The sequence below is a fragment of the Heloderma suspectum genome, chromosome 2 (genome assembly GCF_057233095.1).
Source record: "Heloderma suspectum isolate Gila_16-S chromosome 2, 16-S_ref, whole genome shotgun sequence".
Lineage (NCBI taxonomy): Eukaryota > Metazoa > Chordata > Lepidosauria > Squamata > Helodermatidae > Heloderma > Heloderma suspectum.
Window position 1 is genome coordinate 117,028,511 of NC_139459.1, and position 24,285 is coordinate 117,052,795.

At 41.0% G+C, this 24,285-nt stretch overlaps 1 protein-coding gene across 15 annotated transcripts in view; it reads right to left on the reverse strand.

Moving 5' to 3' along the window:
• The window catches only part of ELAVL2 (ELAV like RNA binding protein 2), a 168,521-nt gene that overhangs the window by 43,679 nt on the left and 100,557 nt on the right, over positions 1–24,285 (reverse strand). The gene's annotated exons all lie outside the window — the stretch shown is intronic.

Genomic DNA, 24,285 nt, shown 5'->3' on the forward strand with positions numbered 1-24,285 from the left:
CACAAGTTCCCAATGTTCAGCAGATATACTTTGATATAGAAAATAAGGATATTTTATTCAGGGAGCTGTAAACCTATCAGCACGAATGTTTACCTTCCCCAAACTGTTATAAGTTATTACTTGTATCAAGTCTCTTGTAACATAATTTCCTGTGTGCAGCAAAATGGGCGGGGCAATTTTCACCTATTTCCATTTCCCCCTGAGAATCTGTTTTGCAGGGGGAGCCTTCCAGCCTGGCGCAGCAGGATGAAAGCAGAAAAGGCAGAACCCACCTCCCCATCTTTCTCCAGCAAGCCTCTGATGGATCAGAGTCCCTTCTGTTCATGGAAGGGCAACTCAAGATCTAAGCCAAGACATATTCTTGTAAACACAGCAAGTAACAAATCACAATGCATTAGAAATTATATAAGCTATAAACTATATCAACTATCAATATTACATTTGAATACAACACAAGGCTGGTAGGCATGTTATCAAACAAGAAGGATATGAAAGGTTTTTTCCCCCAAAGAGAACAGGAATAAAGCAGTCATGTAATCTTCTCCTATATGATTAAAGAATTTTAACCATGGGGAGAATTGTGATTAAATTTAATCACTAAAATGTGACGCTTGAACTCAATGTCTTTAATTCTGTTTTAGAATGCAATCCTCTTCAAGGAATCACAGATAAGAATGACTGGGAATGGCCTAAAGAGAAGTTTCAAAACTAGTTTAAATGCTCTATACTGATTAGCTTTGCAAGCTTGTGGACGATCATTCACTTCAACAGTTGGGGTGGCTCCTAGAGTGTACACATGGCTCCAAGAATTTTGGTAATTTTTCTTGCCCTCACATCAAAGCTTAGCTCCCAAACCATTATATGTTCCCCTTCTACCACCACCATCCCCAATCCCCAAATTAAGGCAGCAATCGGTGGGTTTGTCTTTGTATTTTTTAAACCATGTCCACACAGATGATGAAAGCAATCAGTGCACTAGCAATTTTGCAAGCGACTGCAGAATGGAAGAAGCAGCAATATGACCAAAGAGGACAGTGCAGAATCTACAGCATCCTGAAATATGCCTACTAACATTTGCATGCCATTTATTTGTTAAATTCGTATCATGCCTTTTGACCAAATGGTGGCAAGTAACAGTAATGTAAATACATTAAACTATAATATAGAGTAAAAACAAAGAACAAACCCGGTAAATAGATCAACAAAATAACTCAAAACCACCAAATAACAACAATTACGCCATATTTCCAAGTCAGCTTAGGGGCCAAAGGCTGGTTTAAACAGAATGACTTTGCCTGTCACCAGAAGGCTAACACAGGGCTATCTCAGCCTCCCTTGGCAAGGAATCCCAGAATCTGGGAGATGCCGCCAAGAAGCCCCCCATCCCAAGCTCCTGCTACATGTGCTTCAGATGTTGGTGGGACAGAAAGAAGGACCTCCGCCACTGAGGATCTTAAAACCCAGGCAGACTTATATGGGACTTATTGGGAGAATGTGGTCTTTCAAACAGGCCTCAAGCCATGTAGGGCTTTGTAGGTCATAACCACCACTTCAAGTTGTGCCTGGAAACAGATCAGTAACCAGTGAAGCTGTTGTAACATCCGAGACCCATACTCCCTATTACTGGCCCTAGTCAATATTCTGGCTGCAACGTTCTGCTTCAACAGAAGTTTCAGAACACTTTTCAAAGGTAGCCCCACGTAGGGCATGTTATAGTAGTCCAAACATAATGTAACCAAGGCATGAGTCACCACGGTCAGATATAACATGCCCAGGAACAGGCACAGTTAACGCACTAGAGTTAGCTGTGCAAAACACTCCTGGCCACTGCCAAAACCTGGGCTTCCAGGTTCAGGGCTAAACCCAGGTGTGCACCCAAATTGTGTACTCGAGTCTTCAAGGGGAGTGCAACCCCATCTAAGACAGGATGAACCATATTCTCTGATCTGCCTTCCAACTGACCAGGAGCACCTATTTTGCCTGGACTGAGCTTCAATCTGTTTGCACTCACTAAATCCATTATCAATAACAGCCACTGAATTAGGTAGCATTTCACAGAAAAAGTTGAATGTTTCGATAACAGCATTTAAACTAAGACATAGAAATGGTATGTATAAGATACTATAGAAGAACAGATGGAACTACATGAGCAAATCATCAATTGTTAAAAAGAAACAGTTCCTGGTGAAGACAAAAAGGTCATTCTGTATGCAAATGAACAAAGGGACAAAAATCAGACATCAGAAACACCATCATTCAGAAACCATTGAAATAATATTTTAATTTCCCAGGACTGTTACAGTCAGATTTTATCTTTTCAGAAATGGAGATCAACCATTTCTTCTTTGTCCCAGATTGCTACCTGTAGGCTCATACCTGCAGCACCTAGCAGTGACTAATTCCTTTAGGATGCAATCACGTCCATGTTTAGACAGAAAAAAGTCCTACAACTCCCAGCATTTCCCAGCCACCCATGACAGTATTACTCAACTCTCAATCTTGGATTTTTTTTCTCATGGACAAGCATGGCTAACTTTTCTTTTTACATTCTTCAGCAAAAGACCTTCAAATTAGAACTCTTAAGGAAGCTTGATCTTATTCCTTTAGGCATAAATTGAGATAATTGTCCTCTCTGAATACATAGCATAGGTGATAACACAGCAAAGCAATTATATTGTCACTTACTACTCTTATTAATGTAACTGTGGTCATCTTGTATACATTTTAACTTTATTTAAAATCGTCACAGATTTGCAATTTTATAACTATTTGGTTATTTACTTACCATTTTTTCTTTACCAAGTGAGGATAATATTTCATGCATCTGATGAAATGGTCTCTAGTCCATGAAAGCCAATACCATAATAAATCTGTTAAAATCTTTAAATGTGCCAGACAAAGGTCTGTCTTTCCTACAACAGACTAACACGGCTACCTCTCTGGAAGTCATTCACAAGAAGGTGGAGAGGAAGAGATGAACTAGGGAAGGTGGTATAGAATTAAAACACAAGTTTTAGAAGTAACGAAGAAGAAGGTGGTGCTGCACGTAGGAAGAATATGAGACATCACGAGACACAGACATGAAAGCAGTGGCAAGGACCACAGTCCAGTAAAAATACAGAACTAGCATTTGCACAGTCATAAGGAAAAAAAAGGCAGGGCCATAAAACAGACAAAGCTACTGTAAACAGAATTCACATCTGACCGAAGAAACTGCTTGCAGCATCCAGAGGACAATGCAACCTGTATTGCATGCTTCAGGTAGACCTCACTGTAAATCCTGGGGAGGCTTATTAAAACCATCAGCACTCTGTTTTGCACACATGGGCACCAGTAACACTGGAAGTACTGAAAAGAATACAAGATTTTGAGCCTTTGGACTAAAGGATTGTGTTACTCTCTCATGATCCAACCCATGGAAGAACCACAAGGGACATATATTTTAGCCATGAATCAATGGTTGTGTGAACTGAAGATATTTGTTGAATCAGGTCAAGAAGAGGGACCATACTGAAGCAAAACTGAGCAAATGCTCTTTGGCAGTTTGCTTATACTGGGATTATATTTTCAAATAAGTTTGATATGAAAGTATTTGACACAGAACAAACATAAATCCCACCATGTCATATATAGTGTGTTTGGATATTTATCAGCCCTTTCTAATTTGCTCTTAATTTTTTTTGTTCATACAACAAGAAAATTCTACTACATACAAGATTGGCACAAGATACATTTAAAGTACAGACTTATCAAAACAGGTACATAAAATAAAAATACAGAAGAACTGAGAGGTAGAAACAAGAGAAGCAATAAAATCATCCACAGCAGGGGAAAATTAAATAAATCTAATTGCTGGTGAAATAAAAGCATACCATTTGCCTAAAGCTTAAATGGGATGAAGCCAACCAGGCTTCCTGAGGAACATCACTCCAAAATGCCACTACTGAGTAGGCCCTGTCCCGACTAACCAAGTCTCTAAAGGCAAAGGGACACACAGCAAGACCTGAGATGACAATTGTAAAGGGCAGGCCGACTCATGTGAGAGAAGCCAGTTCTTCAAATATCCTGGCCCCAAACCATTTAGAATTTTATAGGGGGTGCAACCTCATGCATTGTTTTGATCAATCAGTATTTTATCAACCTTCTTTCCTTCCCTACACACAAAACATTGGAGCACAAGGAGTCATATCCATAATCTTCTGGACTGCAATATTCTTTTCCACATAGATTTTATAAAAAAATCATTTTTTACTTCAACAAAGGCTTGTATCCTGAGTTCCTGCGAGTAGAGATCCATTCAAAGGATTTTACCACTGGAGGAAAGGGGGGAGGTGACATTCAGCAAGTCCTCCTTGCCCTTACAGACCTCTGTGTCCCTGAAAAGCTTCTCTGGAGTATTGGGGACCCACCAGAAGTATGTAAAAGGTGGTGTTCAAGCCTGTAGGTGAATCTATGAAAAGCTCTTCCACTTTCTCCCACTTCCTTCTGCAGAAGCCTCTGCTGAATCTCAGTGTTTTCCGCAAATAGAAGGAATAAGCAGGATCCAACCACGATATAATCTTAATTGTATAACAGCCTCCTTCCAAGTTGAATGTCATGCAGCATTAGCACCAAAGCTTTAGAAAAGCAGTACAGCAAGTAGAGACATGAAAGCCTGGAGGGAAAAAACTGGGGAATTCAGAAAAAACAGGTTTTTCCGAGGACCATTTTTGTTTTTTTTCTGAAAAATTGAACAGCTTTGAATTATGAAATATTTTCTTTCTGAATTTAAGACAACGTATTTATATATTATTACCTAGCTTTTGGAAAGGAAAGGTTCCTCCTGTGCAACCGAGTCATTGCTGACTCCTAGAGGGACGCCGCTTTCGCTGGCGTTTTCATGGCAGACTATAGCGGGGTGGTTTGCCATTGCCTTCCCCAGTCATGACTACCTTTCCCCCAGCAAGCTGGGTATTCATTTTACCGACCACGGAAGGACGGAAGGCTGAGTCGACCTGAGCTGGCTACCTGAGACCCAGCTTCCGCTGGGATCGAACTCAGGTCGTGGGGAGAGTTTCGGTTGCAATACTGCCGCCTACCACTCTGTGTCACACGAGGCTCTTTACCTAGCCTTTACTCCCCCTAAAATGATTTCTAAAAACTAAGTAATAAGAATAATTTTATAGAAAGACTAGAGATGTAAAATGTCTGGAAATAATGAAGCCATGGGGAAAATATTTTTTTAATCTTCTCTGTAAGATTCCCAGCATAGTTAGTTCTTTCAATCCTTACTAAAATTAATGATCCAAAGTATATTTTACCGATAGACATTTATGCTCAGTTTCCCAACATTATGCTCAGTAGAGTCACCATCTTGCATTCTTGATAGCAAATGTGCATTCTTGACAGCTTGGGTTTTGTTCTATAGAGTCCTGTGTTTCTGATACTGTAGCAGTCATTTAATGTAATTCTAATTTATTCAGACAATAATTACAAATTTACTAACTGAGTTTACTTTTTATCGTTTTAAAATATGATAATTTTATGAGCAAACTAAGTCATACGTAAAATAACTTTAGGAACAGAAGGCTGTTTTATGTTCCTAAAGCAGCCCTCCCCAAGCTGGTGATCTCCGGATGTTCTGCCCAGCATTTCTGACCATTGGCCATGCTACCTGAGGCTGACGGGAGCTAAAGTCCAAAATATCTGGAGGACATCATGTTGGTGAAGACTGTCTTAAAGCAACAAAATGACTTTAGATCTGTAAAGAGTACTAAAAAAATAAGCATTATTTTTCAATTCCCCCCAAATTTCCAATTTAAAAAAAACAAAAAACACCCAGGGAAAACCCCTTTTTCCCCCATGGCCTCAACATTTCCAGAAATTCTATGTTTCTAACAGCAAGCTAACCCCTCCCTAGAAATTTGCATAGCTACCGCTCTTAAATCTGAGAAATTTCAACTGAAACCTCTCAGAGGGATATATTACTACAAATCTGGTGTGGGTAAGTGAGGGTCCTCTGCCAGCAGACATTCAGTTCAAAAGTTTGTCACAAAGTAATCTTCAGGAGTATTTCCAAAACTGAGAAATTAATACAGCATCACTGGCATACAACATGGGCTGAAATGGCTTGAGAATGAAATTTCTCATCCTCTAAGATTAAGGACGTAATCCAATGAATGTTTAGATAAAAGCCTACAACTCCCAGCATGCCCCAGCCAATCATGGGTCATGCTGGGAGTTATAGGCCTTTTCTTGGTCTAAACATGCATAGGACTGGCCTTAAATCCTATGTCCCAAATGACAACCTGATTCAATTGCACGTGTTAAAGCAAAAAACCAAACAAACTATTAATGTAGCAAAAAATGCCAAATCTTTCATCTATTTTTGACAAATGCTTTGTTAATAATCATGCTTGGTCAGAAAAAATTGCCATCCCTTTAAATCCATAGACGATATAATAAGGTTCCCCCCCCACTCCCCGACACATTAGCTGATGTTAAGCAATTTAAAATAATGCACAACCAGCCACTCTCAAAATATCCTGCTTGTTCTTCATCTAATACATTGCTTTTTTCTGAACCCAACCGAAATACTTGCATACAATTTTTGTGTATAGGACACAGGATCTATACTATTCGACCTCAACTAAATCCTGGGAGAACCCTAAACGTTTCTGTCTAGTGAAAAATTGTATTTTAACATTAATTGCAGTTCAGTTCTGTTGCCTTTTTTTCAGCCTGTACATTACCAAATATTTTTGGTGGGATGTATCAGGTCCTGAGATTTTTCAAGATAAGGCTTCACTTATCTCAGCTTCAGTAACTATACAGAAGCTCAATTACTTCATAGTTTAAGTGTGGTATTGATGTATTATTCCGTCGTTATTAAAAAAGTTGCAGTTAAAGAACTCTTTAGTTTATAAAAACATCTGATTCAGAATTTTAAAAGCTTCCACTTGCTTTTGAAACCGTTTGCCAAACACTGCTACAATTGTTCGTTTATTTGTATGAAATCATTATAAGAAGATCTCATTACTCTCTCCTTTTCCTGCAAGTTATCTATAATTAATGTTAGACTGCTTACCTTTCTGATAACTCGTTTGACATTATTTTGGGGTGTTTTACACACACCCAATTATTCAGTGTTTGATTTTAATAGTGCAATTAAACAAAGCTTTATAGGCAATAATAATGGGATTAAAATAGGGCATGGTACATGATGGACACGAAGGCTTCAATCCTAATCCTGGAGAGCCATTAAACTAAATGAGACTTACTTCTAAGTATGTATAGGATTGTGTTGTAAGACTATGATGGATCTATCTGTGGCACTGAATAAATGTTAGAAGACAAGTTAGATGCCTTTAGACAAGTTAAATACTTGCCAGCTAAAAGTGATGGTACGTCATTCCTAGAAAATCAGTGTGTTTAGAATCTTGATTTTAAAATGAAGATTCCAAATACTGTCCGATAGTGCAATATAAAGCTATTTCAAGCTGCCACCAATCAAAGCTTTATTCTGAAACAGCTCAAGCAGTATCCTATGTTTGGAAAAATCATGAACAGCTGTTCAAGGGTGCCCACCTACCAGTGAGAAGTTCTTTCTATAAACAGAATGGGCTTAAGCATCTCAGCATTAATACAAGATTCTGTGCATCAACAGGATCCAGCACAGCACAGCACAGCAACCACCAACAAAAATGTTCCTAAAAGCAGTGCTTGACCAAAAGGATGCATAAGGCAAAAGGCTACACTACGCGGCTTCCAATACTGTTAAAATGTTCCTGAAGATGCATGTACAGGATTTGCTGCAACCTTCACACATACCTGCCAGTGACAAACAAATACCCTTTTCAGAACCAATCTTACCCTGTTGAAGTCAGTAAATGGTGATAGAGGGGAGAACACATGAAACACACACATTAAATATACTTAGTTAAGGTATGTAAAGAAAGAGGCAGGATATGAAATTGACAAGGCTTCAAAGCATTAAAACCAAGTTGTCAGAGAATATTATAAAGTCTTATCACTCAAAGAACTGGAGATTTCAGTTAGGAAGTTCAACATAAGGAAACCAAACAAGAGGTGAGAAGAGAATTTACACAACATACACATCCCAGAACATTCAACTTTAATTCTGTGATGGAAAGACAGAGCAGAGAATTGCTAAATCACCACTAAAGCGGGAAGAAGTTATTGAAGATGAAGAAAATCAGATGCATCAAATTAGATCTGAATTGCCCAAGGCAAATGGAATGTTTTAGCACAGTTCTTCATGTTCATACTTTGGAGATGGAAGGATTATAAATCAGCCTCTTTACTCATTTCCAATATGGTTTTTCTTCTTCTTGAAAATAGTGCATACGCTGTATATGCACAACTTATGTGAAATGTACTCATCTGGGTGTGCACACAATGCCCAATTCCATGCCAGCATTTCACGGGCTTGGGAATTATAAAAATATTAACCTTTAATAACTAAAAAAAAATAGGGACATCATTCAGAATATCAGCAGTTACGAGTAAAAGACTATTATTGTGTATTAAAACTTTGAATAAAGGAGTTCACACACTACTGAAGTCACCATTCTGATGACTTTTACAGAAAAAAAATCTATAAATTAAGATGTGAGGACTTTAATTTGTCTGATTATCTTACAAAAATGTGGCATAATATAAGGGAATTATAGTTTAGGTTTTTTCTATAATAAATCCTCTCTTAAGATAATGTTTTAGGGATGCCATTTTTTAGAGCTGTTTACAAATGGTACACTTTCATTACTACAAATTTACTTCATGAAGCCCACCCTGTTATAAAGGTAGGTCAACACAATCTATCTAATTTGCTGCTAATATATTTATATGAAAGCTGCTGGTCAGTTTCAAATGTGCAGTATAAGGCAGACAAGTCACTAGTCTGTTTTTATGTGAGGAAAGTTTTTTAATATTATAAATCAGTATTGTTTTATTTTCTAACATGATAATTATTGTGGTTAAAGTAATCCTGATGTTCTCAATTGAAGTGTTTTATATATACAGACAATAACAAATCTTTGCACTTTCTTCTTCTCATTTTTTCCTTGTTGGTTTTAATATGTGCAAAAGGAATGGTTTCTTGATTTTTACATGAATATTAGCAGTACTGTATATAGGTTAAAACTGGTTGTGAATTTTATATGATTTTATAGTAATTATTTATTTTAGGAGTGTTTGAGATTTTTTGATGTTCCGGAGCAACATGTATATATTTTTATTGTAGCCCCTGAAGAGGGAAATCAATATTACTGAAACTCATCATGCCAATATAAAAGAAATATAGTAAACCCTTTTTCTATAGGCACCTGGGATTTCCCCATTTTCTTTTCTCCATTGTTTTTTCCACCAGAAATGGCCATTGAGAAGGAAATGAAACAGTAAATGCAGAGTCATCAAAGACTTAACTGGCATACCCATCATACCCTTTCCCCCAGTGGTAAAGTTTTCTCAAAAGCTTTATTTTAATCTGCTTCTGACTCTTGTCTTAGAGAGAGCAAAATCATTTTCTAATGCAGAGTAACAACCAAAGCAACTATGCTCTTCCATGTTAAATACAAAAATAGAATAGGCTTCTAGCATTATTTAGTACACTCAACGCAGGAAAATAATGGGTCCTGGGATTTACTGTCGATGGTTTTAAAATTGTTAGTTTGGTTGTATATTTTGTACTTTTAGGGTTTAAATCTTTGTAAACCACCTAAAGAGCTTTGGTTATTGGGCAATAATGAAATAAATGAAATGAACATAGTAAAAAAAGAACAGACACAACCCAAGTAGTAACTTAAATGGACTAACCAATAATAAAAATGCTGAAAGCAAGTTTTCAGGCTATTAATACCTTTAGGCATGGATGTTTAAAATAAAGTCGTCGTTGTCCCTGAATTTGTTGTTTTCATATTTGAGATCGAACGTAGGCCTTTTAAACAATGCCAATTAATCATTCTATGAGTTTAGAAAAGGTTTACATGTTCTAAAAACACACACCCAATTGCATTGTTTCCATTAACAGCTACAAGAATAGAAATACATGCATACTGAATTATATAATTTTATATCACTTGGAAAAGTTACAAAACAATACCATGCAGTGGTAAAAATTAATGGAACTTCTATAATATACTCTGAAGCTGTAAATGTTACTTCAAGCTTCAAAATTAAATTCAAATCAAGTCACAAAATTAACAACAAACACTTCATTGTTGCAGTAATTCACTTATACAGCATTCACCAGTAAATATCAAACTCTGAATGCACAATAGTTTATTTAACCATTGAACTTTTAAGCCCACCCTTCCTGGGAAGCTTGAAGCAGCTAAAACTACTCTTCAGTATCTTGTTTCACACAACACAAGAATAGTTAGTAAGCCACGGTGGCTTATTAACCACTCCCACACATGCCAGCTCATTTCTTAAATTCCCCTCACCAGGCGCAGGTTGTTGTGATGTGCGAAACAGGCAAGGTGCGTGGCTGGATCAGTTAGCAAACCACCCAGCCCCAGAGCGACCAGATTCATATGATCATGGAAGGAAAATAACCCACTGTGGCTTATTTTCCCTTCCTGCATGGGCTCATCGCAAGCCACCTGATTAGTGTAATTACCCTCGCTGGGTGCAGGTTGTCATGACGTCTGAACTGGGCAAGGGTGGGTGGCTGGGATGGTTTACAAATTACCTTGAACCTCATGGCTTGTTCTAGGGTTTCAGGGTGGTTTATAAACCAACCCACCCACCCAGGGTGTGGACATCACAACCACCCATGCCCGGCGAAGGTAATTATGCTAATCAGGTGTCTCATAACCAAAATGCACAGGGAGGGGAGTTAGTCACCATGTTTATTTCCCCTCTGTGACTGTGAAAACCTGCCCAGCGTGGGTTCTGAGTGGTTTGCTAACCACCTCACCCCCCTCCCCCCCAATTTGGATGTCATGATGAGCAGTGTCCGGTGAGAGTAATTAGGGATATTGGGCAGTGTGCAAACTGGTCATGGGTGCTTCCAGATGAGCCTTTTATTATGCAAATTGGCCTGCCTCATCCCCAGAATTTTATGAATTAGTTGATGGTCCAGACAAGGTCATCTTCCACTTTTAACCCTCCTATGTTTTCCCACCACATTTTCTACCATTTTCCTCTCCACAAAAATCTGTTGAGAGAAAAAGGACAAATAGCTGCCCAATATATTTTGACTGGTAGCACTAGGATCCATCTGTCTGGAAGAACCCTGTGTAATAAAAGCACTCGTTAGTTTTTATGTACATCAATCCACTAGCCACTAATAGCTTGTTTAAAAATATACAAGCAAGAAAAAAGTATTTAAAAAGTTGTCTAGGCTTGGACACTGGCACATTTCCAGAAAACAGGAGTATTACAAGCAGGGAAGACAGAAGGTAAGAATGGTTTTACCTTTTCTGAAAGATGAAACAATTTTGAAAGAACAGAACTCTGGAAAAATAGAATTTTTCAGAAAAGAAAAAGAAAAAAAGGAAAAAGGAAGTACAATACTGATATCCTAAACTATATTTACTACTTAAGAGCATGAAATATATGCAATGACCGGTTGGTGAAAAAACGTAGGACTGTGAGATATCTATGAAGTTTTTAAAAATCTTGATTCTTTTTGTTACTCTTCTGGTCGTTTTGGATGGGTGTAATGAGTATTTAAGGAACGTATTTAAGTGTTCTTTGTTATCTTCTTATAACATGGTATGTTATTTCATGTAATTTACAATAAAAATAAAGTAATTAGAATAGCAGCCAGTGGAAAACACAAAACACTAAAGTACCAAGCATGGACAGGTTCTTAAGGGTTGTACATAGGGCTTTAATAGATCCCCTTTCCCACTCCTGTGCATCAGACAATACCCAATACAGCACCAGCATATCAGTAGAGTTCCCTTACAGCCTTGACACCTGTGTTTTAAGGTTTATTACCCAGCCAATTCCCCTTCATGGATCGCTGCCTTGTTGTGGCGAAGGGGCTTGCGTAACTCAGTGAAGCCATAAGCTATGCCGTGCAGGGCCACCCAAGATGGGCAGGTCATGGCGGAGAGTTCTGACAAAATGTGGTCCACTGGAGAAGGAAATGGCAACCCACTCCAGTATTCTTGCCAAGAAAACCCCATGGAATGTATCACAAGGCTAAATGATATGACGCCGGAAGATGAGCCCCTCAGGTCGGACGGTGTCCAATATACTACTGAGGAAGAGCAGAGGGTATTTCTAAGTAGCGCCAGAAAGAGTGAAGCGGCTGGGCCAAAGCTGAAAGGACACTCAGCTGTGGATCTGTCTGGTGGTGAAAACAAAATCCGATGCTGTAAAGAATATTGTTTAGTAACCTAGCTGGAGGTGGTCAAACATGAGATGGCAAGATTGAACATCGACATCTTGGGAATCAGCGAACTAAAATGGACAGGCATGGGCGAATTTAATTCAGGTGACCATCATATCTACTACTGTGGGCAAGAATCCCTTAGAAGAAATGGAGTAGCACTCATAGTCAACAAAAGGGTGGGAAAAGCAGTACTGGGGTACAATCTTAAAAATGATAGAATGATCTCAGTACGAATCCAAGGCAAACCATTCAACATCACAGTAATTCAAGTCTATGCCCCAACCACTGATGCCGAAGAAGCTGAGGTTGATGGGTTCTATGAAGACCTACAACACCTTCTAGAACTAACACCCAAAAAAGATGTCCTCTTCATCATAGGGGATTGGAATGCTAAAGTAGGAAATCAAGAAATCACCGGGCTAACAGGCAGGCATAGCCTGGATGTACAAAATGAAGCAGGGCAAAAGCTAATAGAGTTTTGCCAAGAGAACACGCTGATCATAGTAAACAGTCATTTCCAACAGCACAAGAGGCGACCCTACACATGGACATCACCAGATGGTTAATATCGAAATCAGACTGATTATGTCCTTTGCAGCCAAAGATGGAGAAGCTCTATACAGTCAGTAAAAACAAGACCTGGAGCTGAATGTGGCTCAGACCATGAGCTTCTTGTTGCAAAATTTCGGCTCAAATTGAAGAACATAGGGAAAACCACTAAACCATTCAGGTATGACCTAAATCATATCCCTGATGAATATACAGTGGAGGTGAGGAATAGATTTAAGGGATTAGACCTGATAGACAGAGTGCCTGAGGAACCATGGACGGAGGTCCGTAACACTGTTCAGGAGGCAGCAACTAAATCCATCCCAAAGAAAAAGAAATGCAAGAAAGCCAAGTGGCTGTCTGATGAGGCTTTACAAGTAGCTGAAGAAAGAAGGGAAGCGAAAAGCAAGGGAGAAAGGGGAAGATATATCCAACTGAATGCAGAGTTCCAGAGAACAGCAAGGAGAGACAAGAAGGCCTTCTTAAATGAACAATGTAAAGAAATCGAGGAAAACAACAGAATGGGAAAGACTAGAGATCTCTTCAAGAAAATTGGAGATCTCAAGGGAAGGTTTTGTACAAAGACGGGCATGATAAAGGACAAAGAAGGCAGGGACCTAACAGAAGCAGATGAGATTAAGAAGAGGTGGCAAGAATACACAGAAGAACTATACAGAAAAGATCTGAATGTCCCTGATAGCCATGATAGTGCAGTCACTGAACTTGAGCCGGACATCCTCGAGAGTGAAGTCAAGTGGGCCTTAGGAAGCATTAGTAACAACAAAGCTAGCGGAGATGACAGCATTCCAGCTGAGCTATTTAAAATCCTAAAAGATGATGCTGTTAAAGTGCTGCACTCAATATGCCAACAAATCTGGAACACTCAACAGTGGCCACAAGACTGGAAACGGTCAGTTTACATTCCAATTCCAAAGAAGGGCAACGCCAAAGAGTGTTCAAACTACCGCACAATTGCGCTCATTTCACATGCAGTATGCGAACCGAGAACTACAGGAAGTACAAGCTGGGTTTCAAAGAGGCAGAGGAACTAGAGATCAAATCGCCAACATTCGCTGCATCATGGAGAAAGCAAGAGAATTCCAGAAAAATGTCTATTTCTGCTTCATTGACTACGCTAAAGCCTTTGATTGTGTGGATCACAACAAACTGTGGCAAATTCTTAAAGTGATGGGAGTACCAGACCACCTTATCTGTCTCCTGAGAAACCTGTACGAGGGTCAAGAAGCAACAGTAAGAACCGGACATGGAACAACCGAGTGGTTCAAAATTGGGAAAGGAGTACAACAAGGCTGCATATTGTCACCCTGCTTAGTTAACTTATATGCAGAGTACATCATGAGAAACGCCGGGTTGGATGAATCACAGGTTGGAATTAAGATTGCCGGGAGAATTATCAACAACCTCTGATATGCAGACGATACCACCCTAATGGCAGAAAGTGAAGAGGATCTCAAGAGCCTCTTGTTGAGGGTGAAAGAGGAGAGTGTAAAAGCTGGTTTGAAACTCAACATTAAAAAAACTAAGATCATGGCATCTGGCCCCATCACTTCCTGGCATATAGAAGGGGAAGAAATGGAAGCAGTGACAGATTTTACTTTCTTGGGCTCCAAGATCACCGCAGACGGTGACTGTAGCCATGAAATTAAAAGACGCTTGCTCCTGGGGAGGAAAGCTATGGCAAACCTAGACAGCATAGTAAGAAGCAGAGACATCACCTTGCCGACAAGGGTCCGTCTAAGCTATGGTTTTCCCAGTAGTAATGTATGGCTGTGAGAACTGGACTATAAGGAAAGCTGAGCGCCGAAGAATGGATGCTTTCGAACTGTGGTGCTGGAGAAGACTCTTACGAGTCCCCTGGACTGCAAGGAGGTCAGATCAGTCCATCCTAAAGGAAATCAACCCTGAGTGCTCAATGGAAGGACAGATACTGAAGCTGAAGCTCCAATATTTTGGCCACCTAATGCGAAGAGAAAACTCCCTGGAAAAGACCCTGATGCTGGGAAAGACTGAAGGCAAAAGGAGAAGGGGACGGCAGAGGATGAGATGGCTAGATAGCATCATGGATGCAATGAATATGAACTTGAGCACGCTCCGGGAGAGAGCGGAGGACAGGAAGGCCTGGCGTGCTATGGTCCATGGGGTCACGGAGAGTCGGACACGACTGAACGACTGAACAACAACCACCCAGCCAATTGGCCATTGATTCAAGAGACAGTCCCATGAACACTGGAAGGGTCCAATTTAGGGGAAAAAACTAAATGTTCATCTAAATATTTCTTTACTTTAGAGAAAGTACGCACAACCCCAATTTGGATCAGGACTGCAGCGCTGTGAAAGGATTTTTAAAAAACTTTACTCCCCCCATTTCTTTTTATCCCAAAATTCTACCTCCCACCACCACACTACAGATGGATTAAAAAAAAATACCTCCATTGATGACAATAAAGGATTTATTTTTTTTTGGTGGACAGTGGGTAGAATTTCAGGATAAAAACAGGTGGGGTGAAGGCTCCCCCACTCCCGAAGTGCCACCATCCCAATGAAGGTTGCACATGCTCACTCTGAAGTAAGGAAACCAATCACGCATAGCTCTACTATGCGTAATTAGAAGAATGTTCAATTTGGCCCTTAGATTCCTAGTAGGAAAATGATAAATGACTACAGTGTTAAGCAGAGCTGCCCCTTTCAAGAATTGCTTCAGATGAGGGAGCGACACTAAGATTATTTAACCTTTACACCCCAGGGTGCTACTCCATGTTGCCGCCCAACAATTCTCAGTATTAGTATCCAGGTCCTTGAAGGAATCCCAGAACATGCTTGATGAATCCCTTACTGAGGTCTATCCCAGCTTCTTGGAGAGTTACATGTTCAATATGTCCTCCTGGTACCTGTATCAGCCACAGTCAATGGGAAGTCTCCAGAATTCCTGAACTGAAACACAAGAAACAATTACCTAGGGAGGTGGTGGGCTCTCCCACACTGGAGGCATTCAAGGTGAGGCTGGACAGCCATCTGTCAGGGATGCTCTGACTTGGATTCCTGCACTGAGCAAGGGGTTGTACTCGATGATCTTGTAGGCCCCTTCCAACCCTACTATTCTATGATTCTATGATATGTCCATCAGATCCGGAAGCCATCTCAGCAGCCAGTTTGGCATTATTAGGATCACGCATGCACGCACAAATATTTCTGAAAATGAGGCAGGAAGGCATACAACACACTGCTGGGCCAATCCATTTCTAAGCTGGTTATTCCAAAGCTCCCTAGAGAGTGGAATTGTGGGACTTATCCATTAAATGGCAAACAGATCGAGTGCACAACACCCAAACAAGTGAGCTAGCTATGAACAGCTGGTGCTGACAGTCAACTCTGACTACCAGATCAATGTCTTTCTGAGCCAGTCTGCAACTTGGCTATAGGCTCCTGATCTAATTCTGCCCTAACTGAAAGAAGGTGAATCTCCAGCCAGGTCATTTCTTGCAGGATCTTGTTTCCCCTTGCTCGTTCACAAAAGCCTTTGCTGACAGGTTGTCCATCCTGATGAAAATGTGTATGCGCTGATTATGTGTTGGCTGAATAAGTGTAGTACTAGTTTTATTACCTTAAACTCTAGGCAGTTAATGTTCCAAGAGGTTTCTGCCTGAGAAAAACTAAGTCCCCTGAACCAGTCTCTCCCCCAGATCTACCTCCCAGCCAAATAAAATGGCATCTGTTATAATAATTATGTTGGTCTTTGGATGGTCTGGAGAGCTTTGGATGGTCTGGAGGGTTTCAACCAAAAGTCCAGTGCTAGCTGGGGACAATCCGGGATAGTCACCTTCAAGTGTAACTCAGAGGCTCTCTGATCCTGGAACAGTAAGAGGAGCTTCTGTAGGGGCCTGGAGCCAAAACGTGACTAGTGGACCAGATCTTGAAAGGACACCATCATGCTCAACAGTCAAGCCAAGGGCACAAGGTCAGTTTTCTCCGCTAAGAAAGCTAAGGTCACCAACTGATGGGTATTGTGGTCATCATTCTTGCATGATTAATGTGTGGCGTGCAGGACCACCTCCAAGCGTTTTAGCTGTTTCTTGGGAATCAAGGAGCTTTTCCCAATTTAAGACAAAACCCATGGACCTTGAAGCATGACTATGTGGTCTGGAAGTAATTTAGGCTCTTTCCCCTCATCACCAATCAACGAAGGGAGTCACTCAAGTAGGGATACAGTAATATTCCTTGTGACCTCAGGTGTGTCACAAGTACTACCAGAACCTTTATAAACCCCCGGGGTGTCATGCTAATACAAATGGCGATGCCTTGTACTGAAAATGGCAATTGTAGCAAAATCAAAGGTACCTCCTGTGCTTTTTACTGACTGGAATGTGTAGACATGACTTGAATGAATTGATGGATATCAAGAAGTCTTGATATTGATGGATATCAAGAAGATGGGTATCAAGAAGAAACCAGGATGGACTTTAATGTTTTCATCTTGAGGAGTTCCTTTCTAAGGTACTTGTTGAGCCATTTGAGGTCTGAGATTTTCTTAGGAAGAAAAAAAAATGGAACAACCCCCAGAAAAAAATGCAGTGCAGATTTCAATTGTAAGAAGGTGTTGAATCTTCCTGATGAAAGCTTCTTTCACTGGGTGTGGAGAAGCAAACTTGTCCCGAGGGGAGGCAGACAAATTCGAGGACGTATCTTCAAGACACTGTCTCCTAGTGGTCTATGTTATTTGTGTCCAGACATGAGCAAAGAGGAGGGGATGATTCCCAAGTGGTCCCTGTGTTGGAGATCTCCTGGTGCCATGTGAAAAAGTTCTTCTTTGTTACACTGGAAAACTTAGAAGATGAAGAGTAGGACGACAATTGTGGAGATCTCTTGCCTGATGATTCCAACTTGGTTTGTATTCTTCAGAGGTATGAGGTTGAAGTGAAGGGACGGCTCCGAGCTTTGACTTGCACTCCTCTTTTTTGGCTGTTGGCAGAGCTTCCTTCTTATCTCTAGCTTTAATAAAAACTGCCTCCAGTGGTTCACCAAAACGTTTGGCTGCTGCAAAAGGGGAAATAGATGCTTTAGCTTGGGATCCTGTGCTTATATTTCATTTCCTCAGGTAGAGGTTCCTTCTAGCTACTGCATTTGCTGCCACTGTTCTAGATTCAAACTGGATTACATCCAAGGAAGAATCTGATAATAGGGCTACTGCGCATGCGATCCTCTTGAAACCATCCTTCATTGGTTTGGGCATGGAGACCACGCCAACAAGTTCTTCTGCCAACAGATAACCTCCACTGACAAAGATCTAATTGGTGGTGGATACCCGGAATGCTGCTGTGGACACTTCAAATGCCCTGCAAAGGAGCTGTTTCCACCCTCCTAAGTAGCTGCATTGCTGCCATGTTGTCTCGCAGGCAGCCCAACCTGGACCAGATGTTCCAAAGCTTTGGTTCTTAGGCTATCCAAATTGACCCAACCACTCTGTTTGCAAGGAAGGGTGGCCCCTTCCCTGTCAGAAACGTTTAAAGCCGTTGACTCTGCCTTTCTGCTCCAGGGAGAGGCACCATCCCCAGGTTGAGGGATGTCCTGCAGGAAGCACAGGACAAGTACACTTTTTATTACCACCATGTATGTCCTGATTAAAGAGAGCAGACCAAATTGATGGAAACTATAGTGTTCAACTTGACTCATCTCACGCAATCAGTAACATTTGAGAATGAAAGGCTCCTCCAAAATTCACATCCCTATTCGACTCAAAATTCACATCCCTATTCCATTCAACGTAGAATGCTTTAAAGAAAAAAAGGGGGAAAGACAACTTTGGTGCCTTTTGAGGAAAAAATGAAGGCATAAAATAAAAGCAATACAACACTGATTGCCATGTTACAGTTTTATGCATTAAGTGAGCTGTGCAGATGCCAACAAAAGCCACTTTCCCGTAGTAGAATTCTTTGTAACTGCTATAACACAGTTAAGCTGCCTATTATAAATCAGTGCCATCACATGGAGAATCTATGCCAGCACCAGACACTTCTGGGAGCTCAACACATTTTATTTTTGAAGCAGGCTGCAGAATCCTGGACCCCGCCTCCTGCCTTCCAATGTACTTTGCTGGATATCTTGAAAGCTTTGAAATAGTTACTAGCCATCTCAGTTCACCCAACCGTGGTTAATCCCTAGAGCAAATAAAAACAGCTATTTCAGCTCATTATGTAGATTGTTCTGAGAAGCAGAAATAGCATTCTTCTCATTCAAATGAATCCAGGTTTTTCAAAAACTGGCCCAAAGGAAGCAGAGGCAGATCGACAGAAGGTATGAGCTGCTTTCCTTACAGCCCCTTCTCTCTAGTCTAGTTCCATGCACTCTTTTTGAGCCGGCAGGAGAACCCCTCATAGTGCAGAGGCAAGTAGGTGTACTAGACATGATCAGCAACCAACCATGAAAAAGCTTAGTATGCGTGCGTGTCGGGACCAATTACCAGAAAAGCAAGGGCAAGGCTATTGTTTTCCTTTCCCTCTGCTTGTTTTCTCTCTTTCTCTAGGTAAAACCCAACAGAACACAAGCAGACTTCCCCTCATACAACACTCTTATGTCCCCCTTGAAGCTCCCCCATGCACCTGCAAAATCTGCTCTGGGTGGGTGGGAACTGCAGGGGGAAGGAGAAAATCCCTCCCTTCCCATTCCACTGTTGGAAGCCATTCCACCAGCAGGAGGAGCCAATTGGATACAATCCTCCTCTTCCTCCTCTTTTTCATTAAACAACTGCACATCAGTGAACTGAAACCTTTTGCAGTAGGCCCTGCCTACTGCCCCTGAACTGAACATAAAACTGTGGGGCTCAGTCCTCAGATCCAGCAGGCTTGGCCCCTAAGGACCTTCCCAGGTACCAGAATTAGCAACCTTTGTACCAGATATTCTCCACACCTTGTCTTTCACACGGTCACGAGGTGTGTTAACTGGGCATTGTTGTTTTCCACCAGCATTTGCTTTCCTAAGTGGTTCTTTATTCACATGCCACAAAGCCTGTACAATTTTCACATTCTTTAATCCAACTGTGCATGTCCTTGGACAGTAGTGAACATCGCTATTCTAAGCCACTGGAATGCACATTGTTGTAGCAATACTATGCAAAGCTCAGAGATCCTTAGAAGCTACCACTGACAAGTGCCCATGCCACATGTATACCTGCCTCAGGGGAATTTCTCTAGCGCAAATGTGTTATGAAACCAATACAGCACTGGAAAGTACATGCTAACAGTTATCCTCTGAAATAACGTTTTCTTTCTAGAGACACATGTCATCATCATCTTTATTATGGTCACTGACCAGACTCTGAACATACAAAAATCCAAAGAGTCTACAAACACATTCAGGAAATATACAATAAAATCAGTTCTGAAGAGATCTTATTCTCCTAGCATTCAAGAAGAATTTAGCAAAAGCCTTGGTTGTATCCCTATCCTCTGTTATCCTAAAACAGTAGAGAAGTACATTTGTATCTGATCTAGTATCAGACAGTAATTTCTCTCTAATCTCTATATAAAAGGAGCAGCAAAGTAAAACACGAATAACTGATTCGATTTCATTCCTTCCACATGGGTATATACGATCTAAAAGGCTAGTTTTCTGAAACCTCCCTTGTAACAAAGCAGAAAGTAAGACGTTAAATCTTGCTAAAGTAAGTACACGCCAATATTTGGGAATGTTAAGGACTGAGAGATATTTCACTTCTACCAGCCCATAACTCAGATTTGCACCCAAAAACAGAGGAGAGCAAGTTCTATCCGCTGCAGAACTTAAAGCTTGTAGATCATAATCCCCGACCCTTTGAGACAGAAGAGCTCTGGCCTGCTTAGCTTCCATCATTAGTACAGTCTCTGGGCATAAACCCAGAGAACTGATCTTATTGCACAGCAATTTCATCCACTCAGAGATGTAAGGGTCATTGTGTATAACCTAAGGATCTAGGGCTGTACAAACCAATACAAAAATATAATACACTAATCCAAGCTTTTGAGGTGATTGTCTGTAGGCCGGTTTCCAACAAGAGAGCAGGGGTTGCTACACATTTTGGAAGACCAAGGATGGAGCGGACGAAAGCTGCCTGCACAGATTCTATTGAAAAATTAGATTGCAAGGTCATATGTCAATTGCATAAGTGACTTAGCCTTAAACACTTGAAGTGCAGCAGGGACAAATTCACCCCCTTTGGTATAATAGAACCCTATTATTGCAGCAGCTGTATTGTTGGCTGTTGGTCTAGCCCTATCTCTCTGCAAAGACCAATTGAGAGTTTTATGAAAGTATATACCCAAATATTTATAGCCTGAAATTTGTTCGATACGATTCCCATTCACAGACCATCCAAAGGTCCTCCTGCGTCTTGAAAAAACCAGCACTTTAGATTTATTATAGTTAATTCTCAACTGATTAATTTTACAGTAGCTAGTGAACACTGCCAGCAGATGCAGGAGGCCAACCCTGGACGCTTCTCAGCGTTTTGGCAAAGATCAAGCGTAGGAACACATGTATTGTTGCATGTATTTGCACCAATTTTTATGTCACACAGGAACTCCATTGGAGAGTTGCTACTTGAGAAAAACGTTTTGCCTGAAGAGACCCACTGCTAGACATCTACTAGAAAGGAGTCCTGAGAAAACCATTATCTTCCAGGGTGCCTGGCTCGGTGACTGTTCAAAGGGGGCAGGGGTGCTGAAGGAAGGAAGGAAGGACAAACTCTCCCTTCTACTGCTGCAAAAGCAAGGTAGACAGGTAAATGATTGCAGGCAAGTAGATGGCTGTCAAGGGCTCCTTGGAGGCCTCTCTCAGTCTAATCCAGTAGCCAAGTCCAGACACAGGCAAAGGGATTCCTTTCAAAGCTTTATTCTTCTTTTACAACTTAACAACTTTACAGGTAGTAACTAGATCTGAGCAGCAGAGTACCTATGCCCTAAGTTGAAACAGTTGGTCCCCGTTTGAAAGGGAATTACTGGCAGACCCCTGAATATAAGGACTAGGGAGAGTCCCTCCCCTTTTCCCTTGGAGCCTCTGGGCGCAGCCCTTGTTTGCGCGCCAACCTGGCACTTCGCCTCCTTTCCGTGCCCTCCATCTGGCGCCGCTCTCTGCGTCTGCGTCGCGCATCTACTAAGTCTGCTATCTCTGCTCGGTCACTCCCTGGACTGCTTTCAAGTCTAGGAATGCTGGTGGGAGGAACCTCTGCCAGCTGTGGCCCTGGGAAAGCGGAGCGCGTTCCTCTCCCAGGAGCGACTGCTGTTCCTCAGAATCAGAACTACTCTGGGATTCTATGGGCTCAGTGTCCACCCTGACAATGGCTGAGAAAGATGGAGTTTTTCCTCTTGAGCCAGAAAAAAAGTGCTTCATGCTTGCGGCATGTTTGAGGAGAGCATTAGAAGTTGTCAAGATCCATATTCTGAGCTAAGGAACTGCAAAGCTCTGCTACATCTCTACGTCTAAGTCAGTTATGCAAATAGAGAGTTACCAGAGCTGCCCCCACCCCAATATAAAACACACACATACACACACGCCTGTCTCTCCACATATATTTTTGTAGAGTCGTTTGTGGCCAAAAAGGGGAGAAATGTGCGCTATTGTTAAGAACTTCCATTCCTGGTTACCAGGAGACAATCCTTACCACCAGCAACTAGTTATTTACATATCTGTTCTTACCATTTGTTTAGTTCTCAGATTATGAACACATATGACTATATACCAGACAACATGAACATTTACTTTTTATCTCATGCCATAAAAACAACAATTCAGAGCAACTTATCTACCCAGTAGCTATTAGCATTTGCACTTCTATAACATTCTGGATACTTAGCTTTCAAAGGTGAGTCTTGTTCAGTGCTCACTGCACAAGAATGATGGGGGGAGGGGCTGCTTTTCTGAGGAAGAGTCTTGGCAATCATGCTCTGAACATTGGTGAGTGAGACCATTGATCCATCTAGCCCAGTATTGATGATAGCGACTGGCAGCGGCATCCCAGGGTTTCAGGTGGGATTCCTTCCTAGCCCTACCTGGAGATGCTGGGGATTGAAACTGGTGCACAGCTCACCTCAGAGCAAACAAGATCAGTCAGAAATAAGTATGGTAGTGCCTTCAACTAGCTCTCCAACTTAGGAGACAGGCAAAACTGTCACATACATAGATTTGGAAGGACGTCAATCTAGTTTTGGGAATTTCTACAAAATCTTGTTTTTTGAGATAACTAAAAAAATCATATGGCTATGACCAAGCTGCACACTAGACAACTAGACTACTGAAGTATAGGTGCCCTGCGGCCTGGTGCTTGCATAAGAAATCTCTCAGTAAGATGATGCTTAACATCTGAATGAAGGAGTGGACTCTTTCTGAGATGATCAGAGCTCCACTCTCTCTGCCCAGCTCCCCACTTTACTACTTTTGTGATGGCTGTGCCAATTAAAAACCCACCCCACCCCCACACCTTTGTAACATACACTTTGGGTTTGTGATCATGTGTACCAGCACGTAGCTAGGTGGCATAGTAAATTACTTCTCTCCAGTGGCCATGGGTACTGGGAATGATGGGAGTTGCAGTCCAAGATCCAACACATCCAGGGGCACCAGGTCAGAGGGCTACTCCACAGTCTCTATATCAGAGACAGCAATTATTTTTATGCAATGAATTCTGGAAGAGTGTAAAAGCCCACCAACAAAGAGCTGAATAATTTGAAACAATTTGTATCGTATAACTTGCTTATGACATTCCCTGCTACTTTAATTTTATGTACTGGAAGACAGGTTTGGATTTTTTTTTTTAAATCCAAGTTACAGAGGTAGCAGCAGATACCAACTATGCAGGACTAATAATGCACGCTATCCAGGTGGGCATAAATCTATTCAAATATAACTCAACACCTTTTTCAATTAACAAAATTCAGTCGCAATTGAAAATCTGAATTTATCACGCTCTTCTAATCAGAAAACTATCTGAAATGAAATGATACATCACAGGCTGATGCATGACATTGGTGAATAAGTTATTCCAATATTAGTACAGCCTTCAAGGCTCCCAAACTGTTCAGAGACTTAGCATTTTAATGCATATAGCATCAGACAGGAAGAAATGAAGCCCCAGCGAAAGACTGGGATTCATCTCAGTTACTCCAATCAAGGCTTTCTGCCACTTTTTAAAATCAGTAATTGTTTATACACTATAAATAGTATACATCACCTACTGCACCTTTACTTGTACAAATGAGGGGACGAAATAGTGACCAAATGTACTAGCAGTCTTTATGTAAAAGCTACAGCATGCAGGACCAGCTATGGGGAGTCAAACTACTTGAGTTCCTGAAGTGGTGCGGCTTCTTTTTTTAAAGGAGGCCATTAATGTGTGTTTGCCAAGA